The 16,911-nt window shown below is 39.5% G+C and overlaps 1 protein-coding gene across 2 annotated transcripts in view; it reads right to left on the bottom strand.

Moving 5' to 3' along the window:
* Positions 1-16,705, bottom strand: part of PKP4 (plakophilin 4) — a 248,166-nt gene extending 231,461 nt beyond the window's left edge. Inside the window, exon 1 of one of the 2 annotated variants that reach the window (XM_044242115.1) lies at positions 16,620-16,705. The gene's annotated coding sequence lies outside the window, so the exon portion shown is untranslated. Of the gene's footprint in view, positions 1-15,495; positions 15,541-16,619 lie in introns of those variants that run through there. The other variant, XM_044242116.1, reaches the window with a different exon arrangement.
* Positions 16,706-16,911: the final 206 nt, after the last annotated feature.

Genomic DNA, 16,911 nt, shown 5'->3' with positions numbered 1-16,911 from the left:
GAGGACAAGTTCTTTGCTTTCTATACTTTTGCTGTCCCTGTAGGTCTCAGCATGTAAACGGAATAGAGGAGAGTAAAAGGCTCTGGGCTCTGGTGGGCTTGAAGTTGCTACATATGTGAAGACAATCAAGCTTTTCTGTAATCAATAGTGACATTTCTGGGATCTCTGAGGTTCAACTGCTACTAGAGTATCACTTGTAGAGCAAATATCCTTAGTGTAGGACATTAACAAAGAATTAGGCCTTTTCTGCATCATTTCCACATCCCTCCTCATGCCTACCACAGGGCCTCAGAAAAAAATGGTCATTGACTAAGATTCACTGAGCTCTCTTGAAAATTTCAAAAGGAAATGAATTGAGTTTATTTTTTTAACTTGGTGAAATTTTAAGTGAAAGCAAAAATAACATACATTCATGTACATCAAACACATTCCATAATTCATTAATCAAATATTTATTTACTATTAAATAACAACTGTTTTCAGTATGAAGAACTGAACTACAAGCTTACAGTATATTTTAATGCCCTTTAAGAGTTACTCTTTTTATTTCCCACTGTGATGTTCACAATTTCCTTGCATGTGAAATGAAGGTAGAGGATCACCTATTTTACAATTATTAAAAAGATTAAATGAATATTAATAGAAATGTTTTAAAGATGGTAAAGCTATGCTATTTTGCTTTGTTACTCTAAAAGCATCTATCATTTTCTTCTTTATTTATAGCTGGTCCCAGCTACTGCTCTACACCAGTTCCAACAGAATTCTCTGTAATGACAGAAACATTCTGTATCTGCCCATTGTAACAGCTACTTGCCACATATAGTCATCCAGCAGTTAAAAATACAGTGGCCAGTGAGGATAAGAAACTAAATTTTTAATTAAAAAATTTAAATAGCCCATGTGGTCAGTAGCTACCCTAATGGACACCACAACTCTGTAGCTTCAGAAGCATATAGTCTTTTCATTGTTAAACAAAAACTTAAAGAAGTAAAGTTTGTTTTCTCAGCCACAGGTTTCACTCTTTTCATACGTGGTGCTAATATATAAAAATAAAAGACAGTAACTTAGGGAAGCAAACTCTCACTTAATACAGCCTATTTCACAGATGGAGTCTTTTAAAGACCAAACTGAGGGGGTTGCTGGAGGAGAAAGGAATGGGGTAACTTGGTGACAGATATTAAGAAAGGCTCGTGCTGTAATAAGCACTGGATATTATGTAAGACTGACATGACAAATTACTGACATCTATCCCTGAAACTAATGCATTATATGTTAATTAACTGAATTTAAATAAAAAACAAGAATTTTTTAAAAATCAAAACTTCACTTGGATCTAGGTTATTTGGCTACTGAGGTCACCAAAATATCTAAGTGACATATTAAAGACCGCTAAATGCTAGGTGCTATGCAAATAATTATTAATGGAAGGACAAATGAGAGACTGCCTTTTCATGGACATTTGGGTATGCCTAAGTTAGAGGCTAATTCCACTTGCCAGCATCACCAGCAGACACAACCTCTACTTCCTGAATGACTTCTTGAAATGTGTCACTGGTTATATCGAATGTGCAAGACAAGGACCCTTCCCTCAATGGACTATAATCTACTTGGGAGAAAGAGACAAGAGAAAAAACCATCATGGTGAGATTATGTTTAAAAGCCAGAGTACAAGTAAAAACATTTGGAGGAGAGAGGACAGTCAGCCAGGGTGGTCCTAGAAGGTCACTCACAAAAGGAAATATTTGAACTAGGTTTTGGAGGATTGTGAAAGATTTAAATGTGGAGTGCAGGAAGGCAAGGGACAGTGTGTAAAAACTAGTTTTGCAGATGTGGAAGGTTCAGAAAGTACACTAATTAGGCTTTCATTGTAAAAGGACTTAAATGGTAGGCAGGCTAAGGAGTTTGAAGCCATCCTGCAGGGTAAACAACCAGGAGTTACAGAAGGTTAGGGGAGGCAGGGACAACTAAGGTTATAAACAAAGAATTTAATTGTTCGTTCACCAAAGCAGGCATTTGGTACATATTATATGGCAGGCACATTGCTATGTGAGAGCTGTAATGATGGCGGTGACACAGCTCTAACCTGACCGGGGTTTACAACACAGCCAGGAAAAAAGAGACACAGAAGTTTGAAAACAATGTGACACACATTCATAGCACATTCACGCACAAAGTGTTAAGAAAAGAAGGGCCAAAGGAGGCTTCACTATGAAAGGGTCACCGAATTAGACCTTGATGAAAAAAAAAAAAAACCATGGGCTCACTTGGCAGAGAAGGAATACTAGTTACCTAGAGAAAAGCCTTCAAGAAATATACAAGTTGTTGGGAAGATCATACTGCTGGGAAGTTAAAGAGCACTGAGGATATATCATTCAAATATAAAGAAAGGATCAAATCTTTAAAAGCACAGTGTTAAAAAAAGAATGTTACTGTATAAACTGTATTTCAGGATTGCTTATGGCCATCAATTGTCTTCTCAGCTATGATTCTGGAAGACTATGAATGCTAAAAGCATTGATAAAAATATTAGACTAAAAATATAATACAGAACATGATATAAAACTAAATGATCTGGCAGTATTTTAAACTATGAAGAGAAACATATTTGACATTCTAGGTAGAAAGGACATTAATTCAAAAAATCAAATTATCAATAGTAAAGACTTTATTTAGGCCAGACACAATTTCAACATTTTTCTCTGGCAGAAATTGTATATAGTCATGCAAAAAGCAGGTGGTGGGGAGAGAAAGGGAGAAAGTGAGAAAACTGTGCTTTAAAAAAATGTCTTCTTTTCAGGAAGAAAGAATCCTTGCCTTTAAAAATATCAGGTATGATGGGACGCCTGGGTGGCGCAGTTGGTTGGACGACTGCCTTCGGCTCAGGGCGTGATCCTGGAGTCCCGGGATCGAGTCCCACATCAGGCTCCCAGCTCCATGGGGAGTCTGCTTCGCTCTCTGACCTTCTCCTCGCTCATGCTCTCTCTCACACTCTCTCTCTCAAATAAATAAATAAAATCTTTAAAAAAAAAATAAAAATAAAAATATCAGGTATGCTTGTTGTCTTCCACCTGACAACTGCATCAATTCCAGTCACCTACAAGGATACTGTTGTCTTTACTGTACATCCCCACTTTGCCTGTTAGCATGGTACACAATAAACAACTTTTCTGAAAGAACGTTACCTATGATTACTTACATCCAACACAGATAAAATACAGAACAAAACCTAATGTTAAAAATTGCATTTAAAAATACAGTATTGTTAACCAGAAATTGAATATACCTGCTGTCCAAAAAAAATAGAAAAACACAAATACTGAAATTGCTACAAAGCAACTGCATTATTTCCACTTAAAACAAATGATGGAGTTTTGCTAAAAATGAGGTAAACTTGCCGTAGATAGTATTTACAAAATCAGTAAGAAAAATAAGAATATATATATATATATTTACAGACAATATGTTTATAGACTTTATAGACAGGTTTTTATAATTTACCTAACTTTTAAATTACTGAGGTCTTATGTGATTCAATGTATAATAACCAAAAGAAACCTTCAAAAAATTTATAATGCAGGGGTGCCTCACTCGCTCAGTTGGAGAAGCATGTGAGTTTAGGCCCCATGTTGGGTATAGAGATTACTTAAAAATAAAATCTTCAAAAATATATATATAATTCAATCCACCAACTGCATTCCTGGGCATTTCCCTCAAAGAAATCTAAAGCTTGATAACACAGCTGTACACAGACATTTATAGCAGTTATATTTATAAATTGAGAATTATTATAAATTAAAAATGACTGAGATGTCCTCCACAGGTGAATGATTAAACAAACTGGTAATTCATATTATGTATTACAAAACAATAAAAAAGAAGAGATACTTATACATGTAACAACCTGAATGAATCTATAAAGAATTATGCTGAGTAAAAACAAAAAATAAGCAAAAAAACCTTCAAAGATACATATTATATGATTCTATTTATATAACATTCTTAAAATGAGAAAATCATAGAAATGGAGGACACTTGGTTGCTAGATATTGATCTTAGTTGCTAGATATTGAAAGAGAAGCAAGGGCGCAGCTGTAAAAAGGCAAGATGGGGGATGCTTGTAATGATGGAAGTTAATAATACTTCTAATGTTCATGTATTTTTATAGTATGAATTATACCATTTTAGTAACTTGTTTCCTTTGAAAAACTTCACATGTTTAAAATTACACCTACTTTTGACCTCAGTTTGTCAGGTGAGTATATAAAAGCTATTACTAATTCACAAAAGATAAGAACACAGAAAGTGCCAAAGCCTGACCAAGCTGGTCTTGGTACTTGATGGCTGCATATGGATATCTGAGAAAGAGCACTATGTAAATTCATGGCACCACAGTTATAACCCAGGCAATTAAAATTAATATGAACATGAATCAATCTGTTTTAAATCTTCTAATTGATGATTTTTTAAAAAGATTTTATTTATTTATTTGACAGAGAGAGCGATCACACGTATACAGAAAGGCAGGCAGAGAGAGAGGGAAGCAGGCTCCTTGCCAAGCAGAGAGCCTGATGTGGGGCTTGATCCCAGAACCCTGAGATCATGATCTGAACCAAAGGCAGAGGCTTTAACTCCTTGAGCCACCCAGGTGCCCCATAATTGATGATTTTTAGTAAAGAATTTGAAATAATGAATTATTAATCTAGAAAGCTGTATTACAAAGGTAATCTCTTTAAAAAGGCAGATGCAGTTTTTCCTCTGAAATATGCATGATAAACAGTTTTGAGGGTCTAAAACCAGTTTCTAAAAGTAGTTTATAAAGGAAAGAAGGTTGCAGACAGAAGTTCATCCAAAAGTAGTAGAAGGTATTCCAAAATCATAATTTACAACTCATTCATTCATGCGAGAAGACATTTGCAAAAGATGTATTTCCTAAGGGGTTAATATCTAAAATATATAAACAATGTACACAACTCAACACCAAAAAACCTAATCTGATTATTAAAAAATGGGCAGAGGATCTGAATAGATCTTTTCCAAAGAAGACATCCAGAGAGCCAACACATATGTGAAAAAATGTTCAATGTCACTGGTCATCAGGGAAATGAAAATGAAAACCACAATGAGTTACACCTTATACCAGTTAGAATGGAATGGCTAACATCAAAATGACAAGAAATGACAAGTGTTGGTGAGGATGCATTGTTGGTGGTAATGTAAACTGGTACTGTGGAAAACAGTATGGAGGTTCCTTAAAAAATTAAAAATAAAAATACCACATGATCCAGATATTCCACCACTGGGTATTTACACAAAGGGAATGAAAACACTAATTCACAAAGATACATGCATCTCTATGCTTATTGCAGCATTACTTACAATAGCCAAGATATGGAAGCAACCCAAGCACCTATCAATAGATGAATAGTTAGAGCATATGTAGCATAAATATATGGTGGAATATTACACAGTTATAAAAAAGGATGGAAGCTTTCCATCTGAGAAAACATAGATGTATCTAGAGGGTATTATGCTAAGTGAAATAAGTCAGAGAAAGACAAAAACCGTGACCGCACTTATATATGGATTCTAAAAAAACAAAAACAAAAACAAAAAAGACACAAAGGTCAGAATCAGACCTATAAATACAGAGAACACACTGATGGTTGCCAGATGGGAGAGGTGATGGGCAAAACGAGTAAAGGGAGTGGGAGATACAAGCTCCCACTGGAGCTTGTATGAATAAGTCATGGGAATGAATAAGCCATGGGAATAAGTCATGGGAATGAATAAGTCATGGGAATAAAAGACATAGCATAAGGAATAAATGCACAGGATTGGGACAGATAATTACATTTGGGGTGAGCATCATACAACATACAGACAAGTTGTATCACTATGTGGTACACCTGAAACTAACGCAATATTGTGTGTCAACTATACTCAAATAAAAAATGTTGGGGTGACTGGGTGGCTCAGTGGGTTAAGCCTCTGCCTTCAGCTCAGGTCATGCTCTCAGGGTCCGAGGATCAAGCCCTCCATTGGGCTCTCTGCTCGGCAGGGAGCCTGCTTCCCCCCACCCTCTCTGTCTACTTGTGATCTCTCTCTCTGACAAATAAGTATTTTTAAAAATGTTTTTTAAAAAAACAAACTTGTTCATACAAAGTAGACTAGAGGTCAAGAGTAAGTCATATAAAAAGACGAAGTCCCTACTATATTGAGTACCTCAGAGAAGGATGGGAATCCTAGAACCAATATATTCCAGTTACATCTTAGGATAGTGAATTTCTGGATTTATGTTGCTTCTATGGAAAATTGTGTTCAGAGCTCCAATCAAATGACCCACAACAATATTTTTGAAGACAGACACCTGCCAATATACTGTACAAAGATTTCAGACAACACATATTTTTCATCTGCCGACAGTCTGAATTAGACATTTAACAGCTGAATTGTCACAGATCCCAAAATAATAACAGTTCTTGTGCAAGTCCAACTGGGTTTTCTGATTCCTTTTTCAGTGTCTTAAAAAAGCTGACTTTTCTGCTTATTCAGTCATTGACAAATTGACAATAAGTGGAAAATTCCCATCAGTCCATCAGTGTGAGATGCAAGGTAAGATTCAATGAGAGTATTCTAGCAGATGTCGCAAGAGATTTTCAAAGCATTCTTGTGTTTATTCATAACAACGGAAGAGAATATTTTCAATAACAGATAATAAGTTTGGACTTAAAAAGGCACACAAATTGCATAAAGAATAAAGAAAAGCACAAAACACAATAAAGCAAAGTACTGCTGTATGAAAATAAGAACTTCCTTAAAATGGCAAGTCTTGAAAAATAAATTATGGTTTTTCCACAAATATTTCATTTTCACCATGATCAATTATTACATATAAGCTATGTGGTAAAGTATTCCAAGAACTATAACCAAAATAATCAAGTTCATGATTAAAATCTTTTCTGAAATCTCTATCTAATTATCAGTAAGGGAGCACTTTTTCCAATGAAAAGGTTTTTTCCCAATGAAAGCCACTGACAGTGGTTAATGCAGCAGCTGTCTATCCAGATTCTGGCAATGTATCAAGTAACACATACTTAAAAAGTAGATTTAGCTAAAGCCTAGTTAATATAAAGTCATTTTATGGCTCGTTCTTAACACTTAAAGAAAAATTTTGCATGTTTGTTTATATACCAAGGTTTTCTAGGACATTTTTTTCCAGTTCATGTGTCTTATCTTTCCCAACTACATTGTAAAATTAATCACAGATTCCTTAAAGATGGAGATTTTCAATACTGAATCCAACACAGACTACAAAACTCTTGGGGGAAATCATTACTTGGCCATGAGGCCTAGCACAGTCTGATACAGAGCAAGGGAACTGATAAATATTGCTTGAAGGGAGCTAAAATAAATCCTGTATCTTTTTAAATAAGAGGTATTCAAAACAGAACATAATACTTCACCCACAGTAGGGTTCCAGTAAATATATGAAGCACTAATCATGTTCAGTCCCCTTGTTTGGATCCCTGTTGGTACTCAGGAATTAGAAGTTACTTCCAACTAAATCAGTCTTTTTTCCCCATTCAATCCAGGGTACAGGTCTCAGGAAAAGATGGTGTACTTCACTTCAAAGTGGTTATTACTAGTTTCTATTTTACATGAGTGTTTCTAATTCTTGTGAAGGTATGGAAACTGGAAATCCTATTCAAGTGTTTACTTTGATCATGACATTGAAAATTCATTTACTATTGCATGCATTAGTAGTATATCTGACTCTCCTTTTAAAAGTAATGTACTTAATGCATTAGCAAAGGAAAACAGTCAATCTCAGTATTTTTAAACTACTATTTATGGATGTATACATATGTAAGTGCTATAAGGATTTTTCCCCCTTTTGTAAGGGGCAGGATCTAGAAGCAGCTCTCCTCAATCGAGTTTTTGTTTAAAAACAAAACAAAACAAAACAAAACAAAAAACCCAAAACTATACAAACCCAAGAGCACAAATTCATAATTTTTTTTTTTAAGATTTTATTTATTTATCAGAGAGAGAGAGGGGGAGAGAGCGAGCACAGGCAGACAGAATGGCAGGCAGAGGCAGAGGGAGAAGCAGGCTCCCTGCCAAGCAAGGAGCCCGATGTGGGACTCAATCCCAGGATGCTGGGATCATGACCTGAGCCGAAGGCAGCTGCTTAACCAACTGAGCCACGCAGGCGTCCCCCAAGAGCACAAATTCAAATACAGCATCCTTCTGTTGAAATCCGCTAGTTTCTGAACACTGATATGTTGTCCGTATTTAAAGATTAGAACTAGATGAAAGATACCTGTATTCTTTAATTAGATATGAATTAGGGAGTTCCTAGGCACATAAAGTATTTATGGAAAAGCAAGATGCTTTCAGAGGAACAACTCTGCCTCAGTTAATTTCTTTGAGAACAAATCAAAGCAAATGGTAAGTGGGTTTTTCTCAATTTAACAGATTAGTCCCCTCTAACCACTATCTAAATCCCTTTCTGTTTCTATCCAACTTCCAGAAAATGTAGTCTCAATTAGGGGCTACGACTCAAAAGTGCTCAGGAGACCGACTTAACAAATGAGTCTAAGAAGCTGGCTACTAATTCAGCCAGTACGGGGTCAAATACATTTTTATGAGCTGAGCATTTCAGGTATACAACTTCAAGTTTCTCCTCTTATCCCAAAGAGTAAATTATAAGAAATTCTTGAGAAGACAGTCTTCATTTTTGCTGAGGGAAAAATGAAATGGAATGAGAATGCATAATGTTCTAAGAACAGCAAAATAAATATAAGTACTAGAGTTCTAGAGAGCATCTAGTCCAAGTCCCTCATTTTATACACGAGAACACTAGAGCCCAAGAGTTAGATGACTCACTCATGAGATACACACAACTTAGTAGTATAGCCAGGTCTAGAATTAGATACTCTTTATATCTGTTAAACCACTGTCTGTTGGCTTATTACATCAAATATCTTCCAAAGGTCTCTTCTAGTCCTTCCTGGTTTGGCTTTTTCCTGCCAATTTCAAGTGTGATCTATTCTGGACAGAAAAGGCAGCTTAAAAAGTTAGTTTACAAGCTTTAGGTGCATGAGTACATAAATGATTAACACTAGCACTTTCTTCAGGTACTGACTAGCAAGGACATTGTATAAAATGACTCCTACTCAGAATTACAAATGCAATAGTTATTTATTTAAAAGGTATGTTTTACATTTTGCAAGGTTTCCACTCTGACCCCAGCAATACATGATTATCAGTCTTTACGTTTTACTTTTTTACTTTTAAAGATTTTATTTATTTATTTATTTGACACACAGAGACCACAAGAGGGAATAAAAGCAGGGGGAGTGGGAGAGGAAGAAGCAGGCTTCCCGCTGAGCAGGGAGCTTGATGCAGGGCTGGATTCCTGGAACCCGGGACCATGACCTGAGTCAAAGGCAGACACTTAATGACTGAGCAACCCAGGTGCCCCAGTCTTTACCTTTTAAACATAAGTTTACTAAGGAATGTTGAACCAAATCTCTTACATGTGTTGGTTTAGCAGTATTTTACATGCCTCTACGTATTGCCTACCTACAAAAAAAAGTATTAACTTCCCTATTTTAAGAAGGTCCTTTTTTGATTTATTTTGCTGGATTTTCTTCCTTATGGACAATCTCTTACAAACTATCAAGATCATCATTTCTCTTTAGGAGTTTATTTCTTCCCTGAAATACTATGTTTAGATTCAAAATCTTGTTGACTCAGATCAAAGAAAGCAAGCCAATAATTTGCCTGATATACAGTAGAAGCTACAGAAGGTATCATTAAGGGGGCACCTAGGTGGCTCAGTTGGTTGAGTGTTGACTCTTCCTTTAGGCTTAGGTCATGATCTTAGGGTCCTGGGATGGAGTCCCACCTTAGGCTCTGTGCTTAGTGGAAGTCTGCTCAAGTTCCTTTCTCTCTCACCCCCACCCCACTTGCCACTTTGTAATAAATAAATACAGCTTTTTAAAAAAGTATTATTGGGGCGCCTGGGTGGCTCAGTGGGTTAAGGCCTCTGCTTTCAGCTCAGGTCATGATCCCGGGGTCCTGGGTCCTGGGATTGAGCCCCGCATCGGGCTCTCTGCTCAGCAGGGAGCCTGCTTTCTTTCCTCTCTCTCTGCCTGCCTCTCTGCCTACTTGTGATCTCTGTCTGTCAAATAAATTAAAAAAAAAAAAAAAGTATTATTAAGTACCACAATGGAAGAATAATGACTTAAATGTATTAAAAGCTGCCCCAGAGCTTAAAATGCTTCACATATATTAACTCATTTAATCCTGATAAAAATGATATTTTTAATCATTGTTTTACAAATGAGTAAATGAGATCTCATTTTAAAAATGGGATCCACAGGGCACCTGGGTGGCTCAGGTGCCTTCGGCTCAGGTCATGATCCCAGGGTCTTGGGATCGAGCCCTCCATCGGGCTCTCTGCTCAGTAGGGTGCCTGCTTCCTCCTCTCTCTCTCTGCCTGCCTCTCTGCCTGCCAAATAAATAAATAAAATCTTAAAAAAAAAAAAAAAAGGGATCCACAGGGATTATATAGTGTACCAAGTCACATACCTAGCAAATAAATAGAACTGAACTATGACAGTCTGGCTACTAACCACACAGCTCACTCACTGCCTTAATGACATTTTTTATGGAATTCACTCAGTGTCAAGGTGAAAGCCCAAGGACTTTTTCTGGCCTAAACTGCCATGGTTAATCCTGGATGAGGGGTGGGGGTAGATAATCAAGACTCTGAAAACACTGTATATTTTGATCCCTCCCCTCACTTCCCAAAATGACATTGTTAAAAAAAGGAAAAACAACAATTTAAGATGAACGTGAGATTCAAAAGTCTCAAAAGAGAACCCCAACTATCTTGTTGCTATGATTTGTACGAGGAGGAGAAACAGGACTCATTACATAAATGAATGCTTAGGAAACCTTTTCTTAAAAAAAAAAAAAAACAGAAAACAAAACAAACAAACAAAAAAACAACACTGGGGGCTTTGGAAACCTTGAGCTGAAATGTATCTTAGATCAATGCAATCCAAACCCTGGCATTTTCAATAGGAGAAAGCTATAAACCCAAATGTTTTAAATGGGTTGTCACCATAGACTTAGATCTACTAATTTCTGGAATAGGGTGCTTTTCCTCTCCCCCTCATGTCTGCAATTTAAGAGAGAGCTTACAATGGGCCAGAATTTCAAACACTACTTACCCAGTGTTTTAAGTCAATTTGTAAGTCAGTTATGGGTGTCTATGAAAAACAGTATTCCAAGTTCCAGACCAGGCCCCCAAAGCCTTTACAATAACTCTGATAATCCCTCTTCAAAAAATGTGTACATTTTTTGATTACAAAATCCCTCAAAATGTGTACATTTTACTCAAGTTTCATATATAATGCCATTTTTATGACAAAAACTCACGTCCACTCTAAATTGAACTTGGAACACAAAGCACCAACTTCTATATCAAGTGGTCCCTGAAAAGGGGCTTTCTCTGCCTCTCCAAGCAGACATATGCATTGTGGTGATGGTGTGTGTGTGCTGGAGGGAAGGGAGGTTAGGGAGGGGATCCAGATTAGGGAAGAATAGAATAAACTCCCTTTACAACTCACTAAATTTACAAAATGTAAATTGATTCACAACTCACCAAGTTTATATTTAATACAGACAATAATCATAGAAGCCAAATATGCCTTGGTTGTTTGAAGGAAGAGGGTTATTGATTCGCTTGCCCCCTCCCTCCCCAACCCTTCATTTGCGAGTTCTGGACTTTATGAGGGCTATATGATATAATATCTGCCTATGAGGATTGGCATCTACCCAATCGACAGGCATTATTCAGTTCAAGAAAAATGTTTCACAATGACGTGACTTAAAATAATGCAGATACTTCCATATTTTGATTTATGTATTTTATAGTAGTAAAAATTTACAATCGGGGCGCCTGGGTGGCTCAGTGGGTTAAAGCCTCTGCTTTCAGCTCAGGTCATGATCTCAGGGTCATGGGATCGAGCCCCACGTCGGGCTCTCTGCTCAGCAGGGAGCCTGCTTCCTCCTTTCCCTCTGCCTGCCTCTCTGCCTACTTGTGATCTCTGTCTGTCAAATAAATAAATAAAATCTTTTAAAAAAAAGTTACAATCAATCTCTAATGACATTTTATCATCTTCAGTGAACCATTATGTATTAGTCAAATAAACTATAATATCATCAAGACTATGAATAATAAAATGATCAGGACTATAGCTAACATTAGTGTACCAAATAAAAGTAAATCTAAGTTATAAAAAGAAAACAACTTAGGGGCACCTGGGTGGCTCAGTGGGTTAAAGCCTCTGCCTTCAGCTCGAGTCATGGTCCCAGGGTCCTGGGACCGAGCCCCACATCGGGCTCTCTGCTCAGCGGGGAGCCTGCTTCCCCTTCCCTCTCTCTGCCTACCTCTCTGCCTACTTATGATCTCTGTCTGTCAAATAAATAAAACCTCTTAAAAAAAAAAAAGAAAGAAAGAAAACAACTTAGATCAATGACAAATGGAATGTCTGCAGCAAACTGAAAAGCAACATCATATAAAATCCTCAATTTAGTTATGATAACATAGCCCCCAAAAGATGAAGATAATTCCACTGAATTACTAAAGTGGTAATCTAAACAATAGTTGAAAGTCATACAATTTCTCAAATGAAACCAGCAAGCACATGAATGATTGCTCTTTGTGACCAAGGGGCCTTTTCTCCTTATCCTAAAAGAAACCTGTTATTTCTTACAGCTGGCCATCAAACTGACCTCCTGAGTACTGGCAGTTTATGAAGCCTTACATCCAGTTATGCTTAAAGTTTTACTTCCTCACTCTCACACTCTGGAGCTATTTGTAGTTACAGTTTGGGCATGAAACAGTTACCCAATTTTCCAAACACAATCAGTCCACTGGTGTTCTGCATCAGATTCTTCTTCCCCCGTCAGTGCAGGAAAGGCACTACAAAACCATTTAACACATTGAAGAAGTCATTATCTCCCAGTACACTGAAGGCGTGAAGGCAACTTCCCAAAGTGTCATACAATTCCATGAATGTTTACGCCCTAGAATAACCCTATAATAACCTCTATTTTATCTTCCAGTTAATAATAAAAATATTCACTTCATTATTATGATTCCATTTTACAAATAAGCAAATTAGGGATTTACCTCTTGGTTGAAACAGGAAAAGAATATTAGAGAGCACTCTCAAAATATCTTAATATTTCAAAGCAGTCCAGTGAGACTGGACTTCTCAAGTGATTCGCATCAGCTAGGATACAAAAATTCTCTATTTAAATCAATTCTTGGCCAACAACAAGGAAATAATTCAATTTTAAAATTGGCAATAACTGGATTTTTTAATTAAGTGAATGTAAAAGTTTTAAATTTATTTTCCCAGTTTGCATAGAAAAGAAAAAAAAACTTCAGTTCTGAATTAATATAGACTTAATTCAAATACTCAAGGTCATACAATTGCTAAAGTTTTTATTAAACTGAGTTTGAGAGTAGTTCTTTTTTTTAAGTCTTAATATATAAGAATTACAGAAGTAGATTAAGTAGATTTGGCTTATTCAGCTTATAAATGCAGCATTAACATCCCTCCACCCCCTCCATGAATACCAACTGCTCCTACTTTCTGCTTACCTTCTCTTATGCTTTCCATCACTACTACCCTGCTCCACTATCTTCCTTCAAAAACAGCATAGGTAAAAATTAAGATAACTGGACACCTAGATCTACAATTTAGGATCTTCAGTATAACATACAATACATGAAATGCTGCACCTTCTCCTTACATAATAGTGGGGGTTGGCGAGGGAATATACTTTGGCCAAAACACAGCTTATGTTACTGGTTGTGAATGATTAGTAGTTTTGAAACTTCTCCTCAAATATCTATAACAAGAATATATTTCTAAGTGAAAGCCTACCTTTACTTGAAGCAGGTAAAATTATCTGCACATTTATATACATTATCTATGCACCCGAACCAGTTATTTCAATTTCTAATGTAGCAGGGAAATTGAATGTGCTTTTACTTTCTAATCTTCACATCAAATCAAATAAGCAGGTGCTAAACTCTGCTGTAATGTGATATTGTTACATAACAAGTTTCCTGTTGGCATCTACAAACACCTCCCGGTATCCTATACTATGTTACTAACTTTAATTTAGAGTTAAACCTGTAAATTATACTATCTACAGATTAAGTATATACCTGAAAAACAATGTGGCAGGCAGAAGACACAACCTTTCCCAGTGCAAAGTTTTTTTTGTTTGTTTGTTTGTTTTCTTCCATTTTTCCTTTCTGCTGAGTCCTTAACCAAAAGATTCTCATCTTATACTTTTCAATGCATTTGATCCATACAAAGTAGGTATTGGAAGACAGCTGAGACCATCAACCTATTATTTTCCTGAATCTGATACAAAAATAACCAAGTGTGGAGAGGCATATAGTAAACTCAACCTCTAAAACAAAGTGTCAAACAAAGGCACACACAGTATGATTTACAACATCCAGAAACCTTATTTTGGACATCAGTTGTTCTCATTTTTATGTTACCATTTCCATAAGTGCTTCACAGGCACCAGAAAAGAAGATACTTCCATATCAATGTATTGTATTCAAAGAGAAAAGCAGTCTTCTACTTCCCCTTTTAAAATAAAATAATCTAAGCCCAATTCTAGAAAAGCACCGTCTGTCAAAAATTTGTTTTTCTGCATTAAAGAAAATAAAATTTGACCAAAAATGTATATGAATCATTACTGATTGTATAATTACTATTCCTTAAAAGTTGGAAGACTGTATTTATTTTTTTCAGTCAAACTTAGTAACAAAAAGAACTGCGACCTCAACTAATAAATTGCATCTCGAAATATACATGATTGCGTTGTCCCTGTGTTACTTCCAGTGGTAACTGACACGCCCCGAATTTAACTGTACCAGACAGTTCTATCTGTCCCATCGCTGACCAAACACTGCTTCTCTGTTTCTATTCATTATGTATTATAAGAGGTCTAAACACAACCCAGCATGACGAGAAAAAAATTACAATTCTTATGACAGCAAAGTGATGCATTCAAGTTCTCTCTTGCAGTACATCCCTATCCGTGAGCATTAACAGACATTTTTGATAGAGCTAAAATGCGTTGGCTGCAAGCTCATTACTCTAAGAACCTTGGACACCTTTCCTGAAGGTTTTCAGAAAACCCTCGTAAAAACCAGGCACTATTCAAACCCTGCAAACCAAACTTGCCAAGAATCTTGTGCAACGATCAATAACCTTGGCTCCACCACCAACCGCCTCAAATTCACGGTCCCTGAGACCAATGCAGCAAAACCCAGGCTAACGGCTAGCTAAAGCCCAAGAACTGCCGCGCTTCCCCTCCGCGCCCTCTCTGCCGCATGGAGAGAGGTTAAGGGAAGAAGAGGAGTGGAGCTAGGCTCACCAGCTCCGAAGATGCTCCGGTGACCTCTGGCTGCGTGGCGAGAGCTGGGCCGGGAAAGCGCTAGTGCAGCCGCGACGGGCCGTGTGGACTATGCCCCTGGTGCATTCCTCGCATTCCTGCACAATCTGTCGCCAGCCGAGGAGCCCGCGGCGCGCGTTCCCCCGCTGGACACACACACCTGCCTACTGCTGCGCCCCGAGTGGCCACGGCCGCCGCGGCGCCTCCACTGCCCGCGCTCGCTGTTTGTCGCACTCAGCCAACACGCAGCCAAATCCCAGCCCCGGCGCTCAACCCCTTGCTTCCCGGGTCGGGGTAAAAGGGAGAGGGCCAAGCAGCCCGAGCGGTGGGCAGGGACACCAGAACCCCCTGGGGGTGGCGGGGTGGGGGGGTGCCGCAGCTCCGCTTCAACTCCTGGCAGGGTGAGGGGAAAGCGGCGGCGGAGGAGGGCAGCCGGGGAAGCTCCGGGCTCGGGAACCCGGAGGGGTGGAGCGTGAGGATACGCCGTGAAGAGCGAGGGGCGCGCTGGCCAGAGCGGGGTGGGCAGGACCTGCAGGAGCGCGGGACTCCGAAGGCAAACGCGAGACCACGCAGGGAGTCGGGGCGTGGGAGGAAAAAGAGGGCCAGGATGCAGGATCTGGGGCTGGAGGGACGCACAGACCGCCCCGAGGGCCGAGGAAGGCGGGAACCCCACGGTGTTGGGGGCGCGGGGCGGCGTGCCAGGCGGACAAGAGCGGGGGAGCCTCGGGGAAGACGTCCGGGAGGGTTCTGCGTGGCGCTGAAGTTCGGGGCTGGGGGCTCTGGATCCGAAAATGCCAACGTGGGGAGGGTCCTGCGCGGCGTGCAGGGGAGACCCGGGAGAGTAATAGCCGGGAAAAGCAAATGGAGGGTGAAACTTGTGCGCCTGCCGGGGGGAGGGGAGCAGGCAGGCGAGTGCGGGCAGGAACACGAGGCGGGGCAGGAAAGCCGAGGCGGCCGCGAGGCGGTGGGGACGGAGTAACGGGAGGGAGGCGCCCGTCCCCCCGCGCGCCCCTCACGGGCAGGTCCGGGCTCGGGCACGAGGGGGCGGGGGCCGGGGGTCTCGGGGGCAGGAGTCCTCGTGCCCTCCCGCGAGCTCGCACACTTACTTTCCAGGTTAGGCTGCGCCCGTCGTCGCTCGGAGAATCAGGGACATCTGCGCCGAGGGGTCGCCGCTGCGGCACCCGAAAAAATTAAAAAAGTGCCGCGGCCAAGCGGCTGCCCGCCCCTCCCTCCCCCACCCGCCCCCTCCCCCGAAGTGGCTCTTCCACCACCCCAGACGGCGGCGGTGGCCAACTTGCCCCTCTACCCGGTGCCCATGGTGCCGCCTCCGCGGCCGGCGTCGACACGGACTCAGCCCCGGAGCCCCCTCTACTGCCCAGAGGCCGCCGCCGCCGCCCG

Source organism: Neovison vison, chromosome 3 (assembly GCF_020171115.1).
Source record: "Neovison vison isolate M4711 chromosome 3, ASM_NN_V1, whole genome shotgun sequence".
Lineage (NCBI taxonomy): Eukaryota > Metazoa > Chordata > Mammalia > Carnivora > Mustelidae > Neogale > Neogale vison.
Note: the sequence above shows the minus strand (reverse complement) of the source record. Positions and strands in the feature narration are given on the sequence as shown.